This window comes from Lithobates pipiens, unplaced genomic scaffold, assembly GCF_037356315.1.
Source record: "Lithobates pipiens isolate NorthernLeopardFrog02 unplaced genomic scaffold, aLitPip1_a1.2 Scaffold_8, whole genome shotgun sequence".
NCBI classification, from domain to species: Eukaryota; Metazoa; Chordata; class Amphibia; order Anura; family Ranidae; genus Lithobates; species Lithobates pipiens.
Window position 1 is genome coordinate 276,719,346 of NW_027507903.1, and position 24,878 is coordinate 276,744,223.

Sequence of the window (24,878 nt, forward strand, 5' to 3'; positions counted from 1 at the left end):
CAGGACTTCTGACTTTTTTCTGACTTATTTTTTTATGCATACTTGTTCCAGGTCAGTAACTCAAAAAGCACCAGATCAGCGTAACAGCCAGGCAAAACATGAAACGGCAGGCCCTGCATTTCTGCAGTGAAAGGATTACTTAAAAATGGATAAACAATTTAACAAACCTTACTTGCCAGATATATGCAGCACAGAGTAGCAATAGTCACAAATGCAAAAATATTCAAGGATATTTTTCTACTGGCCTCTAGCTATGTTGCCAGTCTTCAGGCTTAGCACACTATGGCACAATACAAGAGGATGCGATTTTGCCAAAGAGCAAAAACCCTTAAAGCGAAACTCCAGCCCAAACTGTTTTGCAGTTTTTCACAGGGTGGGGAAGGGTTAAAATCTCAGTTAGGTTTTTATTCATGTCTATAAGTCTGTTGGAGATTTCCCCTCACTTGCTGCCCTAATGGAAACGTTGTCACTTGAATATGAATTAAAGGGAACTCTTCTCAGAAGAGCTACAGACATGAACAAAATCCGAGAGAGGCCTAAGCTTTTCCCATGCTTTCCAAACCTAAAAGAAAACTTAAGGTTTTTGTTGTAGCAAAAAAGGCATTTGTGCAGGTAACATTAAAAATTTGCAAACAAGAATGCCACAATTTGTTTGAGGTACATTTGAGGGATACAGTTATCAGTTACCAGTTATATTATACATGAGAGTAGTATTAGTATATATTTTAAACTGGAAGGATATAGAAAACAAAATATATTTAGTTGGTATTTTCGGAACAGACACACTCCAGCTGGTTAGACTTCGAGCAGCTCAGTGTGGAATGGAGAACACTCATATAGTGTAGGCTAAGGGGAATAGACATGTAAATATCTGGGGATATGAGACTTATCCAACTTTGAAGAGCAGACTGAGGAGCAGGCATTTAGGGAATGTTTCTTTGTTGATTAAATATGTAAGCTCTGGAGAACGTGATGCTCCTAATACACCAAAGGCTGGGAAGTACACAGCGGCTGAGCAGGATTATGAAATTTATATTGAACTGTATGGGGATTCAAGCTGCGGAAACCAGCCAAGACTAATTCTCCTTGGATAGATTCACTATACATTGCATTCTTTTTACATATGTATACTGACACAATAGTAGAATGCATTGTATCTCTAGTTGTTTCTAACTATTATGAAGCCTTCAAAAAGAACTACATACAATAACACTTTTTTCAGCAAGAACATTGTCAATAATGCAAAGGCTTTGGGTGATCCGCTCACTACATAGGTCTAAGCCCAGCAATTTGCTGTTAAATTTTACTGGATAAGGTATTTTGCTTATAAAAAATATGATATTCACTTTTATGTCTCACTGACCTTTGTGTGTAACCAAAGATATGTGCTCTTTGGAACTGCAGCAGAGTTATAGCACTTAAATCCCTAGTGCTTTCAAAAGGGACTTTCATGTTCAGTGCCATCAGCTCTGGCGCATATAGAATATGCCTAGAAATCAAAACAATACTTGTGCTCTGTAGTTTGCTTATGCCTTCAGAAAATCCACCACAGGGCAAAACGGGTCATATGGTGTGTTGAAAATAATAATTTTAAAGTCATTTTAATGCTTCCAAGTTTCTTGAAATATAAAATCACAAGGTATATCAAAATGTGGCTTAAAACTTATCATACAAAATTACAGCTTTGGTGTTCGATTTTACATAAAGTCAACTTAAAATAGTTCCCTTTCAATAGTTATTTTTGAGATGAAATTGTTCTTTATAAAATATTCAGGTGATAAGCCAGTGCCAAGTGCTATTCTCCTTTTACAGCGATGCTTTAAACTGGACTATAGATGTTTTTAGACTTACCAGTGAGATTAAAGCGGAGTTCTACCCAGAAATGGAACTTCCGCTGTGTGGATTCCTCCCCCCTTTGGTGTCACATTTGGCACCTTTCAGGTAGGAGCAGATACCTGTCTAATCCAGGTATTTGCTCCCACTTCTGGCAAAAGATAGGGGCAGTATCCGTGGCAATCTATGCCACATCCGGCCCCTCCCCCCTCTGTCTTCTGGGAGACACACAGGTCCCAGAATACAGCAGGGACCAGGCAGAACATGCAGCGCGACTTGTGCATGTGCAGTAGGGAAACTGACTCCCTTACTTAAGATGCCGGAGCCTGCACCCGGGAGTTGAGGGGCGGGTTGGCTTTGGGTGAGGACATTGCGGGCCCCCTTCATAGGTAAGCGAGAACTCCGCTTTAAGTAGAATTTTAATACATTTGGTTAAATAATATTGTAAACAAATATTGTTCATCTTGTGTTTTGCACCACACTTATAAAGCATTTAATGGCTTCCTCGCATAATGGAAAAAAATGGACAAATAGGTCATGCAAAAAATGCAATACTTTTGGATAAAAAAAATTCAAACCAAAACACTGAGCTAGAAAAAGCCTTTGCAGGCATTGTTCATCATTTGCATTACACCCCATTTATTAAGAATTTAATAGCTTCCTTGCAAAATGGAAAAACAGGGAAATAGACCACATTTTCAAGCAGAAATGCCATACTCTTGGTCAAAAAATAGGCCAAACAAAAATACTGAGCTAGAATAAGCTTTTGCAGACATAAACTAAGGACAGAGGAAAAGCCGGTATTATTAGTAATTATTTTTACTGTCCTTAAAAAACATACAACCTTTTTGTTCTCACAGTTCTCAAAGGGCATAAGGGCACTTTTATGTGTGTGAAAGAAAGATTTAATTTTCACATAGAAAATGGTTATTTACAGCAAGAGCTTTAAAAACGAAAGAAAATGAGTGCCTGCTTTATGAGGGGTTTTTCTTCTTCTTAAGCAGTGAAACAACTGCATTTTTAAGGTTCTGAATTTCTCCCTTTATTTTTTGCATGAATAAATTCGAAGATCAATTTAACATGATCAACTATGTAGCTATTTCAATTTAACATATTTCAATACGAGAATGTCTAAAATCATTGGAACACAGCAAATGTTGACCTGAAAAAAGCAGATTTAATAAATTTGCCTGGTGAAGAAGAATTTTTTATAGGACAAAAAAAAGCCATAAAAGAATAATCGTTAAAGTGGAAGTAAACCCAACCATATAGACATTGAAGTGAGCAGCCGCAGATGATACTCAGGGATGAAACAAATCTCCCTACATACGTTTTACATATATATCTGCTGTCTTCATCTTTATATACTGTTTACAAAGTTCAGATAGTGTTCGGAGATTTTCTCTTTGTGTTCAACAATGCAGTGAAGCCTGGGCATACAGTCAAGACAGCTGATTGGAGGAAAAGCACACATCCCCTCTCCTCATAGGTAGAGACTTTCAGCTCTGTTTGTTGAATCGTTTAGCACGCTGCTAATCTATTTATAGCATCCTTCCCAACTCAAAACTTTGGCTGCTTTTATCATATGTGACAAAAAACTTGTCAGGAGTTCTCATGCTGATAACAGAAGAACAGAGCAGGATACAGCTACGGGACATAGGGCTTTGAAGAGAGATAAGAAAACACTGCAGATATACATGCGTAGATATGCGTTTCATGAATAGGGGTTTACATCCACTTTAACTGAAAAGTGATGTACTGTACACAACTATTTAAATCAGTTATAAGTAAGTTTGACTTGGAAAATATCCAACCAAATCTGAGTGCCTCAGAGCAGATAGAGTATTGATAATGGCCATTCAAATATTTATGTTTTTGTAACAAGGATTTTTGTTTTCTCTGGAGTATAACTTTAAAACAAGCCCCTACTGATCCCTGTACCTGCAAGTACTGTGGTGTGACTCATCCTCACAATTTGCAGCCATAACCTATTAATTTTACTTTAATTTTATCTCAGTAGCTCAGCTTCCCTATGCCAGCAGTGAGTTGGCAGCCTACCATCCTTCTAATTTTCTAATGTTAGCACTGAGCAGATGCATTGAAATAGCAGGAGAGAGAAAAGTGTTGAAAACCAACTTGAATGACTTCATGAATTAAAGCAGAACTTAACTCTCTCAATCAACATTGACTATTTTTCCTCCTTATGCTGTTAGCATTAGTAAATATATAAGGAATATATAATATATTTGCTTGTTTTAAACTTGGTTCTTACATTTCTTCAGTTGCTTCCTGGTTTCTGGCCTAGTTCAAAATTATGTCATGCATTTCAGGAGTTTTAATGAGCAATTTTTCCTTTCATTTTCAACTAAGCACACCTTCCTTATGTATCAGCTATGGATAGATGGATTCTAGGAGGTAAATGCTACATTAATCATTTGCCCTTACTCAAGATGGGCGCAGCTAGAAATGCTAGGGGGTGTGTTTTTCAAAGTGATTTCTCATCAAAATAAAGCATGAAGATATGCATGGATGGGTGAGTTTGCGCTAAAGATTAACAATGAACCAAATGTTGTTTTCAGTTTGTGGTGCTCAGATACAGTTAAGTTCTGTTTTAAGGAAAGCAAATGATTAATATTTTATGATAAATCAAAAATTATAGCAATTAGCTTAGATTGGATAAAGAGCCTGTCAGGGCATATAAATCCCATATCTAAAATGGTGCAATTAGAGCTTTTTGATGATGTTTGATGTTTGATGATGATTTCTGATTTCTGAAACACTTCTGCTTTTGTCGCATCTGAGCCATGAATTGCGGCATACACTACACACCAGCGGGAATTACCTTGTTATATACAGTGGTGTGAAAAAGTGTTTGCCCCCTTCCTCATTTCCTGTTCCTTTGCATGTTTGTCACACTTAAGTGTTTCGGAACATCAAACCAATTTAAACAATAGTCAAGGACAACACAAGTAAACACAAAATGCAATGTGTAAATGAAGGTGTTTATTATTAAAGGTGAAAAAAAATCCAAACCATCATGGCCCTGTGTGAAAAAAGTGATTGCCCCCTAAACCTAATAACTGGTTGGGCCACCCTTAGCAGCAACAACTGCAACCAAGCGTTTGCGATAACGTGCAATGAGGCTTTTACAGCGTCCTGGAGGAATTTTGGCCCACTCATCTTTGCAGAATTGTCCTAATTCAGTTACATTAGAGAGTTTTCGAGCATGAACAGCCTTTTTAAGGTCATACCACAACATCTCAATAGGATTCAGGTCAGGACTTTGGCTAGGCCACTCCAAAGTCTTCATTTTGTTTTTCTTCAGCCATTCGGTGGTGGACTTGCTGGTGTGTTTGGGATCATTGTCCTGCTGCAGAACCCAAGTTCGTTTCAGCTTGAGTACACGAACAGATGGTCGGACTTTCTCCTTCAGGATCTCTTGGTAGACAGCAGAATTCATAGTTCCTTTTATCACGGCAAGTCTTCCAGGTCCTGAAGCAGCAAAACAGCCCCAGACCATCACACTACCACCACCATATTTTACTGTTGGTATAATGTTCTTTTTATGAAATGCAGTGTTCCTTCTACGCCAGATATACTTGGACACACACCTTCCAAAGAGTTCCACTTTTGTCTCATCGGTCCACAGAATGTTGTCCCAAAAGTCTTGGGGATCATCGAGATGTGTTGTGGAGAAATTGAGACGAGCTTTGATGTTCTTTTTGCTCAGCAGTGGTTTTCTCCTTGGAACTCTGCCATGCAGGCCATTTTTGCCCAGTCTTTTCCTGATGGTGGAGGCATGAACGCTGACCTTAACTGAGGCAAGTGAGGCCTGCAGTTCCTTGGACGTTGTTGTGGGGTCTTTTGTGACCTCTTGGATGAGTCGTCGCTGCGCTCTTGGGGTAATTTTGGGCGGCCGGCCACTCCTGGGAAGGTTCACCACTGTTCCATGTCTTCGCCATTTGTGGATAATGGCTCTCACTGTGGTTCGCTGGACTCCCAAAGCTTTCGAAATGGCTTTATAACCCTTTCCAGACTGATAGATCTCAATTACTTTCTTTCTCAATTGTTCCTGAATTTCTTTGGGTCTCGGCATGATGTGTAGCTTTTAAGGATCTTCTGGTGGACCTTACTGTGTCAAGCAGCTCCTATTTAAGTGATGCCTTGATTGTGAACAGGTGTGACAATAATCAGGCCTGGGTGTGGCTAGAGAAATTGAACTCAGGTGTGGACAACCACAGTTATAGTATGTTTTAACAAGGGGGGCAATCACTTTTTCACACAGGGCCATGATGGTTTGGATTTTTTTTCACCTTTAATAATAAACACCTTCATTTACAAATTGCATTTTGTGTTTACTTGTGTTGTCCTTGACTATTGTTTAAATTGGTTTGATGTTCCGAAACACTTAAGTGTGACAAACATGCAAAGGAACAGGAAATGAGGAAGGGGGCAAACACTTTTTTACACCACGGTATATATATATATATATATATATATATATATATATATATATATATATATATATATATATATATATAGGTATAAACCAGGTGCCAGGATACAGGCACCTTAAAATGTATGTCTATTTACACTTGTCTTTTACTCTGGAATAAACATTACTGTTTTATGCTATGTGGTTTCCCGCCAATATTTTTCCCATCTGAGGATTTACTCACTGAGGAGCTTGCCAGTAGAGACACCACCCCAGGGAGGACTCCCCAACAAGTGCAATCAACCACACCAGAGATAGGTGGTCAATATACAGGGTGAGTGTGCATCCATGTGGGGCACTTGATCTAAGCAAAAGTGGAGCTCCTGTCCTTATAGGATGTTATGAGCACAAGCACTTTATTCATTATAGCACTACGGGTCTTGTTTACAGATTTTTTTTCTCAGTTTTTATTTTCATTTTCATTTTGGACTGATAGTTGAATAGATATCTAGCACAGTGTATAGTTTCACATGTTAAGGAATGATTGCTCTGCAGTGGCTGCAGCTACATAGGTCAGTTAAGCAGAGCTTAGTCTAAAGCTTATTGACTGCTTGAGGATTTATGGGCATGGAAATATATAAATGTCTATAGCCATCACACAGTCTTACTTTAAACTGGGTAGATATGACTCTGCTTACTTCATCCAAATTGCATGACATATGTATCTGTTTTATTAGCAATATCCTGCATGGATATCTTGCTGAAAAGACAACAGAAGACTCAGAAGCCCAAGCATCACATCACCCAACAATGAGAGGTGATGTTTGTAACCATAGCCATCTTGCTACACCCAGAAGCAGCTGTAGCCTATGTTCCAGCCTATAGCCTGACAACTGTACTTCCACCAAGAGCTTCAGCAAGCCACTTTCCTGCAGAGCTCTGCAGCCTCACAATGATCCTATGGAGGTCTAAATGGGTTTATGACAAGTCTTGATCCACTTTTAACTAGTAAGTGTATCAATATTGTCTTTAATTATTTTTAATAAATCACTATACCTAGATGGATGCATCCTCTTGTGCTTGTTTTATATATGTGCATTAGGATAGGAAAGGAGCTGCATCCACTTCACCTGGTGTTTCCCACCACTCTCCTGGCCCACTTATGTGCCCCATTAAATGCTGGTTGGAGTCTAGTCATCACAAAAGCTTTTTCATTTTCTTTGGAGCCCAAGCATCACATAACTATGTATTTAAGTTAATATTTTAAGCATTCAAAACAGTAGTATAAAGAGAATTAAAAACAAAAAATAGTCAAGATGGCAAAATGGCTCGACATTTGGCTAAAACCACCATCAAAGCTCAGGTTTATGTCCTGCTGACCTTTCAGCAGTAAACAGATCTCCCACTTACTGATTTTATTTACTGGGTTTATTTCCTAGCCCCAGTCCATTTCCATTTCCTGCATTCTTTTTTCTCCATTTAGTAACTTCACCTTGAATCTGTCTATACTTGTTCACCTCCTGCCCAGACCTGTTGCCTGTACCTGTTTCCCATATTGCTTTTTGACTGTGTACCACGCTATGGTTCTATTCCTGTTAAGCTGCAATCTCCACAAGCATGCTTAAGGGCCGCAACCTGCTACATCCATTATTAAAATCCATCACACCTTTCAGAGTGCTAATATGAACCTTTGAGGAGCAAGAAAATGGTACATTAGCAGGCCACATAATAATGCACCAACTCAAGTGCTCGCATACTGTCCTAGTGCTAGCCAATTTCTGTTAAACACATCCCTGTCTGTATTTTGATTTTTAAAGGAATAACTGGGATACAGGGAATGCGGTATTGGGCCATGGAATTATGTTTGTGCATTCTGCTTTGACATTTTTACTAAACCCACAATGCAGTGGGGTACTGTGAAAAAAAGCTCTAAACTAAACTGATAAACTGTTATGCCATCAGCCAACTTGTACAAATTAGAAGGCTTTAGCTTTATTTTTTAAGAGTACGCTTTCCTACAGCTTTTAGATCTGTTGTGGCTTTTACTTCCACCAGTCAATTCAAGTCTATTACCACTTGCAAAAAAAGAAAAAAATAAGCTGTTGCGTCCAAAACTACCAAATTGTGGTGATGATGCTGTATTTAAGTCAACCAATAAAGTAAAATTTTAAAAATATTTTTCACATGCAAAACAAGTGTTTTCAGAATATGGAGTCAATGGCACTGTCCATGACAATGGTACTGTTACCTAACACCACATACAGCATCTAAGCATGTAATGCAAAGGCTTTGTGTTTTCCCACATCAAATTAAAAGCAGGGTCTTCTATCAACTGTATGTTTTTTTTTGTTTTGTTTTTTTGCATTGGTACATGTCCCTCATGCTAGTACTCAGCTCCCTATGCGCTTTGTTCCACAAACCCTGGCCTATTAGCCTTGAAAATGCTCAGAATGGATTTTCAAGATTCCTCTCCCATAGAGTTCAATTCGTCGTGAGTGCATTGTTTGGGTGAGGGCGCACATGTGTAGATTTCCTGGTGATACCTAATAGATGCCATATTATGCCTAATACCTGGTATTTCTGGCGAGCTGAGTACAACTGTCAACTACACACTGAATGAATTCTCTCTTCATATGGACTTTTGCATTTTAAGATTATTGGGTTCATTACATAGATATGTATTTCTTTGCTATAATAGTGTATTATTAAGCGCTACACATTTATTGGATTACATTGATTACAAGGGTTGGTACAGTCACCTTTGTGCTAGCTGCTGAAAGGATTGGTGCACTCAGTACCTACATTGCTGTTTGAGATTTCATTTTTAGTATAATTTGGGTTTTGGTACATGGGTGTCGAAACAAAAGGAGGTCAAACACAGCAATATATGCACTTACAAGAAAAATGGCTCATGTTTTAGATCAGTTTTGAATTGCTTTGGAGTTTCTTCTGACATGTTATTCACATAAGAGTGTTAAGTTAGGCAAATGCGTGTTTTTGGGTCCATTTAGAATCAGTTTAAGACTATTCTGAATTATTTCACAACTGCTTCTGACTTGTAGCTGACCTCCTAAGGTGCATCAAGCTGCTTAAGGCAGTCCTTTTATCCCAATTGACGTGCATGGGGATAAAATAAATTTGGATGCAAAACAAAAGTCCCTGTACACAGTTCAGCTTTGTATGGCGGGGGAAGAAATTCACATGCAGCAGAATAGAATATGTGTCAAAATTCAAACATTACATTCCAATATGTTTCAAACAGCTTTCAAAACACATACCAGAAGCAAAAAAATGGGAGAACATATAAGCTCCAACGTACATTTTCTAGACAGCAATGCCTAACGTCAAATCTTTGTCATACAACTAGTTGTTTCTACAACATTGCTTTCGTAAATCATAATAGTTATGATTTCTGACAGGGAGGAGACTTTAACTTATTTCCTGTCCCTGTGACAGGTTGTCATAGAACAGGAAGGTACAGGTAGCAAATTACCATTAGTGTTTAGTTAAAGCTACATCAATGTAAGTATGGAAAAACTATAATTCCTGAAGTTACTGTATGCATTAACCATTTTTATGTTTTCATCCAATTATGTATTTTTTGGGGCACAGTTTAATATAATACACAAAAATAGAAAATATACCAATATTTCTTTTGTGATAACATATTTCTGCCATTTTTTAGAAGCATAATGTTAGCATTTTGGAAAATAGCATAAATCGCAAAATACTATTTTACTTTGTATCTATACTGTGTAAATAAATAAATTATATATATATATATATATATATATATATATATGATGCTTTCTTTGCCCCCCAAAACAATATTTTGGGTGAAATCATCATAGCAGCAGAAAGCTGTTCAGCACAAGCAAAAACACAATGGAAGGTAAATACAAATGTCAATTATAAGGATTGCCTACCGACATTTACTCTTTGCCATGAAGTCAACAATAAAGTGTTCTCTATTGGGGTATAAAAATTAAACACAAAAGTTCCACCATGTTCTGGACAAGTGCTTGTACTAGTCATGATTTAGACTTGGGCTGTTTCTTTGCTGAACCTCTGCAACCTAGTCACACACACTGTTATTTCCCCCTTACTCATTTACACTTTTATCCCAACACCTTTGTGTTCTGTCTGGGGTGGAGCTGATATCTTCGGAAGCTTCACTGCTTTACCATATATAACTTACGTGAACACACAAGCCCTGCTATGAAGAAAGCCCAAGGATGAATTCATATCTTTGCAATGCATTTAATGTATATTTGTTGACACAGTTTATGTCACAGATTACAACAGCTCATTCATTTAAGTAGGCTGCCTAATACACTAACATACACCAAAAATGTACAAGTATCTTGTTGCAAAGTGTTGGACTGCTACACACAGCCATCGGCAAGGTGCTTTGGGGTGCCATTCAGAATAAACAGCAGTGCACCTCATTGTCCATAATTGGCACTGCAACATGACTCTAAACTAAGAATAAGCCAGAAAAAGATTGAGAGCATGCTCACAATTTTTCGGTTGGGAAAAGTTCCTATCTGAAAATGAGATTGTCTGTGGCAATTCCGACATGCAAAATTCCTACGCATGCTTGGAAACAATTCGACGCATGCTCGGAAGCATTGAACTTAATTTTCTTGGCTTGTTGAGTGTTGTACGTCATCGCATTCTTGACGATCATAATTTCAGTGAACTTTTGCGTGACCCTGTGTATGCAAGGCAAACTTGAGCGGAATCCCATCGGAAAAGCTGTATCTTTTTCCGGCTAGAAATCTGATTGCGCATACTTGGTATAAGTGTTTATTTAAATTTGTATTTGGCCACTCCATACCTCATTTAGTGCAAAGTATGTTAGGAAAGGTTGTACAACACAGGTAATTATACCTTGTAACCACAACATCCATATTTCAAACTGTATTCAAAAGATCATTGTAACCTATGTGCTTTATCATACATTTTTCAAAACAGGTTTTTACACATTTATACACATTTTCTATCATTATCTTCTTTCTACAACCATGTGCTTGATGTTTTTTTTTCACTTGGCTGCCTTAACACAATGCATGCAAAAATTGAAAAGGAAAAAAAAAAACACTATGGGGAGACTTATTGAACTTGGTGCACTCAGAATCTGGTGTAGCTCTGCATGATAGCCAACCAGCTTCTAATTTCAGCTTGTTCTATTAATCTTTGACAATAAAACCCTGGGGCTGATTGGTTTCTAAGCAGAGGTGCGCCAGGCTCCATTTTTAGTAACCCTCCCATGTCTGATTTAAGTTTAGCCTTTAGAGATAAAACAAAAAATACCTTCTTCAGAAACCCTAGTTATTCCAAAGGACAGTTGTGCCCTTGGTGACACAAATTTGTATATGGTCTCAAATGTTAAAATAAATACAACCTAATTCTTCTTCTTCTAATTAAGATTTAATATGACATATGAGTCATTCACATTGCAGTTTTGTGTTCGAAAAACAGAAGCAGAGAGTAAATGCAGATAATACATTTGAAGGAATAATTCAAACCACAACTGCAATGCAGGTGCTGTCTTGCGTTGCAGTGTGTTAAATAGTGCAACAGTCCATTCAAACTGAATGGGCTGAAATGTACAGAAATATATGTGAAAATTGAGCAGGCTATGTTCTATTGCAGTGAAACGCATAGGACATCATGCTTGTTACAGAAAATGTTTTGGAGTTGCGTTTGAGTGCAACTCACAATAAATGGCAACACAGCACACTAAGGATGAGCCGAACACCCGCTGGTTTGGTTCACACCAGTACTTGCAAACAGGCAACAAATTTGGACGAATGAGCGAACACCATTAAGGGACACGAACATGAAAATTAATAGTGCTCATTTTAAAGGCTTATATGCAAGTTATTGCCATAAAAAGTGTTTGGGGACCCGGGTCCACCACCAGAAAGTTTTAAAAACATCACTTTTTTCGGGAGCAGTGATTTTAATAACACTTAAACTGAAACAATAAGAATGAAATATTCCTTTAAATGTTGTGCCTAGGGGGTGTCCTTAGTATCCCTGTAAAGTGGTGCAGTTTTCCCATGTTTAAAACAATACCACAGCAAAATTACATTTCTAACGAAAAAAAAAGTGATTTAAAACTGCTCACGGCTGTAATGAATTGTCGAGTCCCGGCAATATAGATAAAACTCATTGAAAAAACCCCAAACCAAAATTTAAAAAAAATGCCTAGGGGTCCGCCAAAATCCATATCAGGTCCTTCAGGTCTGGTATGGATATTAAGGAGCACCCTGTGCCAAATGTAAAAAGAAAATGGTGTAGACCCTCCCTGGTCTCGTATGGATTTTAAGGGGAAACCTGTGCCAAAATAAAAAAATTGGCGTAGTGGTCAACATGGGGAGAGTGCTTTGGGGTCCTCATCCCCATAACCCTTGCCCCAGGGGTTGTGGGGAGCTATGGGCAGGGCTTATTGAATCTGGAAGCCCCCTTTAACAAGGGGACCCCAGATCACGGCCCCCCATGTGAATTGGTAACAGGTACATTGTACCCCTACTATATCACAAAAAAAGTGTCAAAAATAGTACTAAAGACAGAAGATCCTTCGGGACAAGTCCTTTATTAAAACATAAAGTCCTGCAATGTAAATCCATCTCTCACCAGGCGACAGACCGGAAAAATAAAAAACGCAACAGCTCCACCTCCATGGGAGGCTCCTGCTGGGGGACGCTTCTTCTCGGTGACAGCTGTTATATAGCTGAGGGCAGTGCCACCCAGTGACATAAATGGCTGACCCCGCTTCCCTGATGCCACGTGACATTAGAGAAAGGCAGGGTCACCCGTTTACATTACCAGGTGGCCCCGCCCTCAGCTATATAACAGCTGTCATCATGAAGAAGTGTCACTCAGAGGGATCGTCCCATGGATGCCGAGCTGTTGCAGCTTTTGTTTTTTTATTTTTTCAGCTCGTTGGGCACTGTGACATGGATTTACATCGTAGGACATTTCATTTTTTTTATTTTTTTAATAAAGGGCTTGTCCCAAAGTGTCTTCTGTCTTTTTTACTATTGTTGACACTTTTTTTGTGAAATGCTAGGGGTACAATGTAACCAATTCACATGGGAGGTGGGATCTGGGGGTCCCCTTGCTTCCAGATTCCAATAAGCCCCCGCCCGCAGACCCCCACAACCACTGGGCAAGGGTTGTGAGGATGAGGCCCTTGTCCCCATCAACATGGGGACAAGGGGCTTTGGGGACCCTAAAGCATCCTCCCCATGTTGTGGGCATGTGGCCTTGTACAGTTCATGAGGGGGTGCTCTCTCATCCCCCCTCTTTTCCTGTAGCCTGCCAGGTTGCGTGCTTGGATAAGGGTCTGGTATGGATTTTGGGGTGACCCCTATGCCATTTTATTTTATTTTGTCATAGGCTTCGGGTCTGGTATGGATTTTGGGGAGGACCCCACACAATCTTTTTTTACATTTTTGGTTCAGGGTTCACCTTAACCACTTTCAGACCGGACCATTTTGCTGGCTTAAAACCAGACCACTTTTTGCGATTCGGCACTGCGTCGCTTTAACTGACAATTAATTAGACTATTAGCTATTAATAGAGTTTTCTTTTGGTGGTATTTGATCACCCCTGTGGTTTTTATTTTTTGCACTATAAACAAAAAAAGAACGTCAATTTGGAAAAAATGCTTTTTTTTTTACTTTTTTCTATAATAAATATCCTTAGTTTAGGCCGATACGTATTCTATAAAAAAATCGCAATAAGTGATTATTGATTGGTTTGCACAAAATTTATAGCGTTTACAAAATAGGGGATAGTTTTATGGCATTTTTATTATTTTTTTTTTTACTCGTTTTTTTACTAGTAATGGCGGCGATCAGTGATCAGCGTTTTTTATTGTGACTGCGACATTATGACGGACATATCGGACATCTTTGACACATTTTTGGGACCATTGTCATTTATACAGCAATCAGTGCCATACAAATGCACTGATTCCTGTGTAAATGACACTGGCAGTGAAGGGGTTAACCAGGGGGTGGCGATGTAGGGGTTAAGTGTGTCCTAGGGGTGTGTTACTAACTGAGGGGGGTGTGGCTGTGTGTTAGCGAACACTGATCTCTGCTCCAATCAAAGGGAGCAGAGATCAGTGTGACTTGTTGCTAGGCAGAACGGGGAGATGCTGTTTACTTCCGCATCTCCCCATTCAGCCTCCCCGTGAGGTGATTGTGGGTATCCCCACGGCGAGTCCGCAGGACCCGCGACCAGACTCACGGGGGTCCCAACCAGCACGTGTGTGCACCTCCAGCGCCACGCACATGATGGCAGGGTGGCAATTTCAAATGGACGTACCTGTACACCAATTTGCCTGCCCGTGCCATTCTGCCGACGTACATCATTGTAAGCCAGTCGGGAAGTGGTTAATATTCATACGAGACCCAAAGAGCCTGGTAATGGACTGGGGGGAACCCATTTTCAATGAGTTAAAACCTATATTGGCAATTCATTACAGCCACAATCAGTTTTAAATTACTTTTTTTCCTTTAGAAATGTGTGAATTTTGCTGTGGTATTGTTCTAAACATGGGAAAACTGCACCACTTTACAGGCATACTATGGACACCCCCCAGGCACGATATTTAAAGGAATATTTCATTTTTATTGTTTCACTTTAATTATTAAACATTATTAAAATCACTGCTCCCGAAAAATTTCAATTTTTAAAACTTTTTGTTCACATTGATACATGTTCCCTGGGGCAGGACCCAGGTCCCCAAACACTTTTTATGACAATAACTTGCATATAAGCCTTTAAAATTATTTTTTCATGTTAGTGTCCCATAAACTTTAATGGTGTATCACAGCTTTTCGAATTTGCCACGAAAACCATATAATGTTCGCTATTCAGTGAACAGGCGAGCACCCAATGATCGGCTCGAACATCTGGCTCATCCCTACAGCACACCAATGCATTTAAAGTGCACTGCCATGCATTGAGGTAATGCACGTGTTATAGTTAGGCAATAGTGAGAATGGACCTTTAGCCTTAAAATCCTTGTTTGCTGCACATGTGTGGAGCAGATGATGGTGGGGGGCCTTTAAAGGAAGTGAGGGGCAGATCACTGAATAATTTAATGATTCACTCTCAGCTGTGAATATAAAGGCCAGTCAACTGTAACATTATAAATATGACAAATATTTTTGAGATCTGGATTTGCCATTTCAGAAAGATAAAAATAGATACTGTATGTGGTGATAAATACGATCTGGGCCAGTGGTGAATGTTCTTTATAACTATTTCAAATGATCTAAGAGTTAAATGTGGAGCAAACAGTGTTTATAAATATGTTCCTTAACCTCTACTTGTCCGCTCTGGCATCCCTTTAACCAGGGGTACCCGACCACTGGGCAGCGGCTCAGTACCAGGCCATGGTCGCAGGTGCGGTGGGTGAGAGGGCCGGGCAGGCAGGCATGTGAGATTGCCAGGTGGGCAAGAGGGCAGAGAGATGATATCATCTCTCACTGCCCCTCCTCACTCCGGGACCCAGCCAATGCACACGTGCTGAAAAGCTGGGGAGAAAATCCTCTTTCTCTGCTGTCACTGTTGTCTGATGGCAGGCAATGTGACAAGTTGCATTTGGTGGCAAGTAACAAACTGCATCTGGTGGCACATGACTTGGCAAGTGACGTAGCAAGTGACAAGCTGCATCTGGAGGAAGGTGACGTGGCAGGTGACAAGCCGCAACTGGTGGCAGGCGATGTGGCAAGTAACAAGTTGCATCTGGTGGCAGGAAACTTGGCAAGGAACAAGCCGCATCTCGTGGCAGGTGATGTGACAAGTTGCATCTGGTGGAATGTGACGTGGCAGGTGACAAGCTGCATCTAGTTGCAGGCAGCGTGACAAGTGACAATCTGCATGTGAAGGCAGGTGATGTGGTAAGTGCCGTGAGGATTAAAGCACCAATACCAGCCATTGCCCTGACAAATTGTTTGTGAAAAATCGCATCGTCGCCCCCGGGCCTTGACATCATTTTCTTCCACACAGCCGCTCCTTAGTGCCAACAAGGTTGGGGACTGCTGCTTTAACCACTTGCTGACCAGCCACCTTCATTATACTGCGGAAGGTTGGCACATTCCTGCGAATCACCATAGCTGTATGTCAGCCCTTTGAACAGCTCAAGCAGGCGCACGGTCCCAATGGTCCCAAAAGTGTGTCAAAAGTGTACAATCTGTCCTCCGCAATGTCCCAGTCCCGATAAAAATCACAGAACGCCACCATTACTAGTAAAAATTTAAAAAATAATAAAAATGCCATAAATCTATTCCTTATTTTGTCGACGTTATAACTTTTGCGACAATCAATCAATGTACACATATTGCGAATTTTTTTTTAACAAAAATATGTAGAAGAATACATATTGGCCTAAAGTGATGAAGAATTTTTTTTTTTTACATTTACATTACACTACATTTTACATTCATTTTTGGGATATTTATTATAGCAAAAAGTATAAAATATTGTTATAGGGTTTTTTTTCAAAATTTTCACTCTTTTTTTATTTATAGCGCAAAAGATAAACACCATAGAGATGATCAAATACCACCAAAAGAAAGCTCTTTTTGTGGGAGAAAAAATACATACATTTTGTTTTGAAACACTTCGCACGACCACGCAATTGTCAGTTAAAGCAATGCAGTGCCATATCTCAAAAAATTGCCTGTTTATTAAGTGGGAAAATCGTCCGTTCTTTAAGTACTTAAACAATTATATTTAGCACAGACTGAAAGCTGTCTTTGACAGTTCAGTCTTTGTGCTTAGTGTGGGCATTAAAGCTCACCCTTTTGCCCCCACACATGTGTTGTCCATAATGGGGTCAAAGCTGAAGTTTGGCTGGGTTTCTTTTGCTCCATAACTTTAGAAAAGTAACTTACTTGTAATAAAGTATGCCCCACGTCATTCAGACTACTGGATCCTTGAAAAATCTTCACTGCTAAGATGCCTCAATTTATTACTGTCTCCGAACTTCCAGTACTGCGTGGGTTAACAGATTTAGGCTCTGGGCTTAACTAATGTGAAAAAAGCCCCCAACTTGGACCCACCCCCTTCTGCCTCCTCAAATGAGAAACCTTCTTTTATTGCTTTCAATGTCTGTAACATAATCTGTTAATGGGGGAGAGTCTGATGAGTCACACAATTCTCTCCCCCATTGACAGATCCTGTTACAAGCAGTAAAAGCAATGAAAGAACATTTCTCATTGGAGGAGAAGGGGGTCAGCCCACATTGGCAGCTTTTTTAGAGCATTTCCTAAAGTTCAAAGCTTTTAACCCACTCAGCCACAGGAAGAGGACAGGGCAGCTCAGCTGTGAGGATTTTTTTCACGATATGGCAGCCTGCATGATGTGGGACATCTTTCATTACGGGTACGTTACCTCACCTAAAACTATACAGTTATACTACTTAACAACTTGCTTACCGGGCCAATTCTGACACTTCTCTCATATATGTAAAAAAACTTTCATTACAGGTACGTTACCTCAGCTAAAACTATACAGTTATACTACTTAACAACTTGCCTACCGGGCCAATTCTGACACTTCTCTCATATATGTAAAAAAACGTGTTTATTTTTGCTAGAAAATTACTTAGAACCCTCAAATATTTCATATTTTTTTAGCAGAGGTCTTAAAAAATAAAAAAGCGGTCACATGTTTATTTTGCAGCGATTTTTCAAACACAATTTTTGGGGAAAAAATACACTTTAACCACTTCAGGACCGCCGTATTGCCATTGTACGTCAGCACAATGGCACAGGCAGGCAGAATCACGTACATCTACGTGATTGCCTTCCAGCGGGTGGGGGGTCCCATCGGACCCCCTCCCGCTGGATACGGCGGTCCGATTCGGTCCAGCAGCGATCCGTGATGAGGGGATGGCCGTTCGTTTTCGGCCACCCCCTCTGGATCGCTCCTGGCCAATGAGAAGCTTCCTCCCCTGTGTATTGTTTACACAGGAAGGAGGAAGTGATGTCATTCTCCTCGGGGCGGTCTTTTTGACCGGACTACGAGGAGAAGAGTAAAAGTAAGTCTGCACGAACACTACACTGACATGTAGGTACACACAGGCACACAAACCCCCCCCGATCCCCCCCCCGATCGCCCCCCGATCCCCCCCCCGCCCCCCCTCCCCCCCCAGTCACAGTGTCACTGATTGCATTGATCATTTCTTTACTGATCAATGCATTCAGTGTCAGTTGTGACAGTAAAAACTGTCAGGACAGTTAGTGTTAGGTCCAGGGTAGCCCCCTATCACCCCCCAATAAAGATTTAACCCCCTGATTGCCCCTAGAGTTAACCCTTTCACCCCCTTTTGCCAGTGTCACTAAGCGATCATTTTTCTGATCGCTGCATGTGTCGCTAGTGTCGCTAGGTAGCTAGTTATTTTTTTAGGTTCACCGCCAGGTTTTTATATCGCTAGGTACCCCGATATACTACCCAATAATGTTTTTAACCCCCTGATTGCCGCTAGTTAACCCTTTCACCCCCTTTTGCCAGTGTCACTAAGCGATCGTTTTTCTGATCGCTGCATTAGTGTCGCTACAGTCGCTAGGTAGCTAGTTATTTTTTTAGGTTCACCGCCAGGTTTTTATAGCGCTAGGTACCCCGATATACTACCCAATAATGTTTTTAACCCCCTGATTGCCGCTAGTTAACCCTTTCACCCCCTTTTGCCAGTGTCACTAAGCGATCATTTTTCTGATCGCTGCATGTGTCGCTAGGTAGCTAGTTATTTTTTTAGGTTCACCGCCAGGTTTTTATATCGCTAGGTACCCCGATATACTACCCAATAATGTTTTTAACCCCCTGATTGCCGCTAGTTAACCCTTTCACCCCCTTTTGCCAGTGTCACTAAGCGATCGTTTTTCTGATCGCTGCATTAGTGTCGCTACAGTCGCTAGGTAGCTAGTTATTTTTTTAGGTTCACCGCCAGGTTTTTATAGCGCTAGGTACCCCGATATACTACCCAATAATGGTTTTAACCCCCTGATTTCCGCTAGTTAACCCTTTCACCCCCTTTTGCCAGTGTCACTAAGCGATAATTTTTCTGAACGCTGCATCAGTGTCGCTAGTGTCGCTAGGTAGCTAGTTAACTAGGCTCCCAAAAAGTCCCCCACATGTGGTATCCCCGTACTCGGGAGAAGCAGCAGAATTTATTTTGGGGTGTAATTTGACTTCTGCCCATAGCATGTGTGAGCAATATATCATTTAGTGACAACTTTGTGCAAAAAAAAAAAAGTTTGTAATATTCCCGCAACTTTTGGCAAAATATAAAATATTCCATGGACTCAACATGCCTCTCAGTAAATAGCTTGGGGTGTCTACTTTCCAAAATGGGGTCATTTGGGGGGGTTTTGTGCTATTTTGGCATTTTATGGCCTTCGAAACTGTGATAGGTAGTGAGGAGTTAAATCAAAAATTTGCACCCTTAGAAATCCTGAAGGTGGTGATTGGTTTTCGGGGTGCCGTGCGTGACTAGACTCCCAAAAAGTCCCACACATGTGGTATCCCCGTACTCGGGAGAAGCAGCAGAATGTATTTTGGGGTGTCATTTCACATATAACCATGGCATGTGTGAGCAATATATCATTTAGTGACAACTTTTTGTAAAAAATAATTTTTTTTTTTTTTTGTCATTATTCAATCCCTTAGGACAAAAAAAATAAATATTCAATGGGCTCAACATACCCATCAGCAATTTCCTTGGGGTGTCTACTTTCCAAAATGGGGTCATTTGGGGGGGATTTGTACTGCCCTGCCATTTTAGCACCTCAAGAAATGAGATCGGCAGTCATAAATTAAAAGCTGTGTAAATTCCAGAAAATGTACTCTAGTTTGTAGACGCTATAACTTTTGCGCAAACCAAAAAATATACGCTTATTGACATTTTTTTTACTAAAGACATGTGGCTGAATAAATTTTGCCCTCAATGTATGACTAAAATTTAGTTTATTCGATTTTTCTTATAACAAAAAGAAGAAAATATCTTTTTTTTTCAAAATTTTCGCTCTTTTTTCATTTATATCGCAAAAAAAAAAAATCGCAGAGGCAATCAAATACCATCAAAAGAAAGCTCTATTTGTGGGAAGAAAAGGACGCAAATTTCGTTTGGGTGCAATATTGCATGACCGCGCAATTACCAGTTAAAGCAGCGCAGTGCGAAATTGCAAAAAGACCTCTGGTCCTTAAGGTGTTTATTGGTCCGGAACTGAAGTGGTTAATTAATAAAACAAATTAAACAAACACAACATATAACAATTTTTTTTTTTTTTGTAAAACATGAAAGATGATGTTATGCTGAGTAAATAGATACTCAACATATCATGCTATAAATTGCGCATTGCTCATGGAATGGCGCCAAACTATGGATCTTTTGCTTTAAAAAACAACAACTTTGTTTATATGTCAGAGGAACCGGAAGTGATGTCATCTTGTCTTCACTGATCTCTATTGCAATCCATCTCTGGTGCTGGATGGTTCCTGGACTTCACCAATCGGTCAGATAAGCCCCAAAACCACCAGGAAACACAGTTTCCAAATGTGATGCAGTGGATCCAGTGATCCAAATTCGCTATTGGACCAATTTTATCTTGTAGAGAATCACCAGATGAAAAAAAAAATACTGAGGTTATGGCATATTGCTGCAGCCATAACCACTTGCCGACCAGGACATCATTTGTTTATGGCCCGGTCGGAAAGTAGTTAAACCATCGGCTTGGGTGCAGGCGCCGCCATTGCAACTAAGGAAAAGGCAGCGAAGCCTTCAGGCTTCACAGCTGGTTTCCTGCTGTGCATGCGCAAGTCGCGCTGCGCTTTCTGAATGGCCTTGTCATCTTCTGGGACACACACAGGTCCCAGAAGGCTGCAGTGGGGAAGGAGGAGGGGCCGATGCAGATGGGGAAATGATGTGCCTTGCCACGGTGGGGTTAGGATGTAACTACACCCGTGTACTCCAAAACAAGGTACAAAACAAATAGAAAAATATATATATCCAAAACCGGGGGGGGGGGGGGTGGTGTGGTCTTTTGTTTAAGACCTAGTTGTATTTTTGGCTGGAACTATGCTTTAAGCAAGCTTTCTGAGTGATGTTGATTACTTATCTCCACCTCCCTACAAATGAGTGAAAAAGATCCTTAGTGAAGTCAGCAATCAGTTAATGCACATGGACAGGGTTTGTGGTGCTTATCTATCAATGCATGGATAAGTTTTAATACAGGTCAGCAGTTGGAGTAATCAGTTAAAAAACATAACTACTGTACATTATTTCCAACACCTTAAAAACATCACCTCTATAAGTAAGTTATATTCAAGAAGAACGAACATGAAGATTCCTCACAACAAAAATCAAGGAAGATAAAAGAATGGAAGGTGCAAAATAGACAGATGTTTTGTGCCACTTTACATTTTGTCAAGATTCAATTCCTCTGCTTCTGATCAGATAGATAGGAACAAGCAGACCTTTGGAATCTACCCCTCTAGGTCCCCACCTAGTGGCTTAGGAGCCACATATCTTTGATGTGGCTCCCAGCAGCTTCCCAGCAGGTGCTCAGTACCTGCCTGTCTCAACACCTGCTGCAGACTTTTCATTCCACTTGGCACTTTATCAAAACTGATAAGGGCTGTCAGCTTCTAAGAACTTGCGTCCTTCATCTTCCTCATTTGCTGTTGTGAGTAATCCTTCAAATTTTGTTACGTTGCCTACAAGTCGGTAGACTTTCAGGTCTGCAAACAGAAGTTTCTAAGGACTTAGAAATAAAGTTTGATTATTGAAGGTAAATCACCAAGGAAAAAAAAAATAAAAATCTTTGGACAAATGGCAATTTACAAATTAGATAAAGTAACATACTTCTACAGAGTTTATTTGTGAACAGATGTTAGAATAAAATAAAAAAGGCACTAACTGAAAAGGTTTGTAAATATGAACTCTACAGTTCATTTTACATTATTTTCAGTGCCCATAGCTCTTGACTCCATCCAGCTTCCTTTTCTAAAGTAATATAGTTAAAAAAAAAAGGTGCTGCTATTGATAAATTGTCACTGCTCGCCAATGGCATTATGGCTTAAAATAGAAAATGTGATCTCTACACTGTTTTGGTATGTTCTACAAAGCTGCAGTCTTGCTGCACGTGTGACAGACGTGATTTTTCAAGCTAATTACATTGATTGATCAACAAATGCTTCTTATGCTTGAGTTACATGGGTGATTTTAAATAGCTTAATCAGGATACTAACATTGCTACTGATTAATCACTAGCAATAAAGACAGATTTCTAAACAAATTGGGCAAATAGTTCCCTATTGTATAGACGATACAATTAACGTATAGTAGTGATTATTCTTGTATGGTGACATAGTGCTCTAATTATTGTGTGTGATATCTACATGTATGTTACTTGTGTCATTTACATTATAGGAAACCATTTGTAATGACAGGTTGCTACTATTAGTGGTAAATCAATATTGATTCTAGTAGGATGATCAAGCTTCCGAAAATTGCACTTGTAATTCTAATGTTGACTAAAGATTTTGCAAGCCCTATATCAATACATTCACAATTATATATTCCATTGGTAGTTTTCATATTGTGTAGCGTGTAGGCTTCCTAGTAAAGAAAAAAAAAAGCATTATGCTGAGCAAATATAAACCAAATAAAAAATAAAAAAAAGATAAGGAAAAAAAATAACCAGTTAGACTGGGGAAGATGTAAGTTGAAGTCATTGTTCAGCAAAACAGCAGTCTATTTTATTTAGCATTCTTTTTTTTTCATTTGTCATCTGAAATAGGACTGACTGGTTTAGCAAAGCATGCTCTTGTAAAGCAAATGCTAAGAACACTGTGTGATAGTAAAACTTTGTTATTGCTCTGAAACCATTGTTTCCCAGTTCTTACAGAGAATCGTGACCTTTATGACTGTACCTCTCGGCAAGATTATCTGGACACATACAACAGAAGAACAGCAGGAATCAAGTTCTTATATGTCTATACTTCCATTATTGCCTAAATGACAGTCTTTGTTGTCTCTCTCCCCTTCTATCATCCCCCATTCTTAGATTTGTCTTTACTCTAGTCCCCTTACTTTTATGGCAGCCTGTGAGTGGTCGCCTTTTACACTTGTGTTATTACAGAACAATTAGGATGATACAAGAGGAAAGTGTCTTTCTTAAATGCACATTTTATTTCAAAGACGCACATTTGTATAAACACAAAAGCATTCTTTGCTCTCAGGTCATGCTCTCCATAGCTACAGTAAATACATAAAATGAGTGGCCCAAGGCCATGTCTATCTGCTTTTAGCCACTGAGTTTACATATTTGTCATGTGTTTGCATTTAATCTACACATCGGTAAATCAGGGGTCTTTAAATTGCGGTCCAGGGGCCGTATGTGGCCCTTTGCTTGCCTTTATCAGGCCCTTAAGACACTATTCCTCCCACTGATGCAAGCAACTATTCCTTCTTTATCAACAATGGGGTATGATTCTTTTCACTGATACCAGTTATGGGGCACTATTCCTAACACTGTGAAGATATTTGCCAGCACACCATGGAACGACACAAATAGCATCCAAATGGGTGATTTATTGCATGATAACAACACAAGGATAGTGCAATGTTTCTGAGCCGCGCAGGACCCCTTCGTCAGGCATGTGATGCCATACATCTCTGTACTTTTGGTGGTTTAACCAGGATGATGCCTGCTGCTGCAAGCATCACACCAGTATATTTTTTTTAGAGCTAGTGGTTGGCTCTCATGTAATAGCTCACCAGCTGCTCTATTGCTGTTACCAGCAGGGGGAGGTGACGTCCCCCCCTCCTGCCACCTTCTGCGGCTCTCTTTGGCTCTCCCATCCCACCAGGAGGTCAGAGCGACCAGCCAGCATGTCTGTTGGCTGGCCAGACAACCAAGCAAAGCCAGGATTGGCTTTTATCGACTGTTCGTAATAGTAACCCAGAAGCGATGACATAACATCACTTCCAGGTTTACTCGGAAACCATCAACACCATTTTGTTTATTAAAAGTCATCAGCTACAAAAAGTGTAGCTGCTGACTTTTAATAAACAGACACTCACCTGTCCCATGATTGAATGGTGCACTCACCCATGCTGTGTTCTCCTTGTGTCCTCCCTTGGTGACAACAGCATCTCTACTATGAACTTGTGACTTCACAGCCGGTGCGAGTGGCGCTGCCCTCTGTGACTGTTCCTGAAGACTCCTAGGACCTGGCATGTGTCCCAGAAGACTTCAGGGGGGAGAGCTTCTGCTTCTAAATGCCTAGGGGCCAGAACGGAAGTGGGAGTAGGTACTTGTCAAAATTGGGTACCTTCTTACCCCCCCTCCCCAAAAGTTTTACAAACAGGAGCTGGGGAGAAGGCCTTAAAGCAGAAGTTACACTTTTGGGTGGAACTACACTTTAAACTTTTTGTCCTCTGATGTCCCCCTACCCCTGTAGCATTAAACCTCTTCTAGTGCTGCAGGAGTTAATATGAGCCAAGAGATCTTGTGTATTTATTTGTCAAGAGTGCTGATTAGGTCCCTCTTTCCATCCCCCCACCCCATTCAGA

General features: G+C 40.1%; 1 protein-coding gene across 1 annotated transcript in view; it reads right to left on the reverse strand.

Annotated features, from left to right (window-relative positions):
- LOC143962680 (dynein axonemal heavy chain 3-like) overlaps positions 1-24,878 on the reverse strand; it is a 2,426,925-nt gene that overhangs the window by 2,396,294 nt on the left and 5,753 nt on the right. The gene's annotated exons all lie outside the window — the stretch shown is intronic.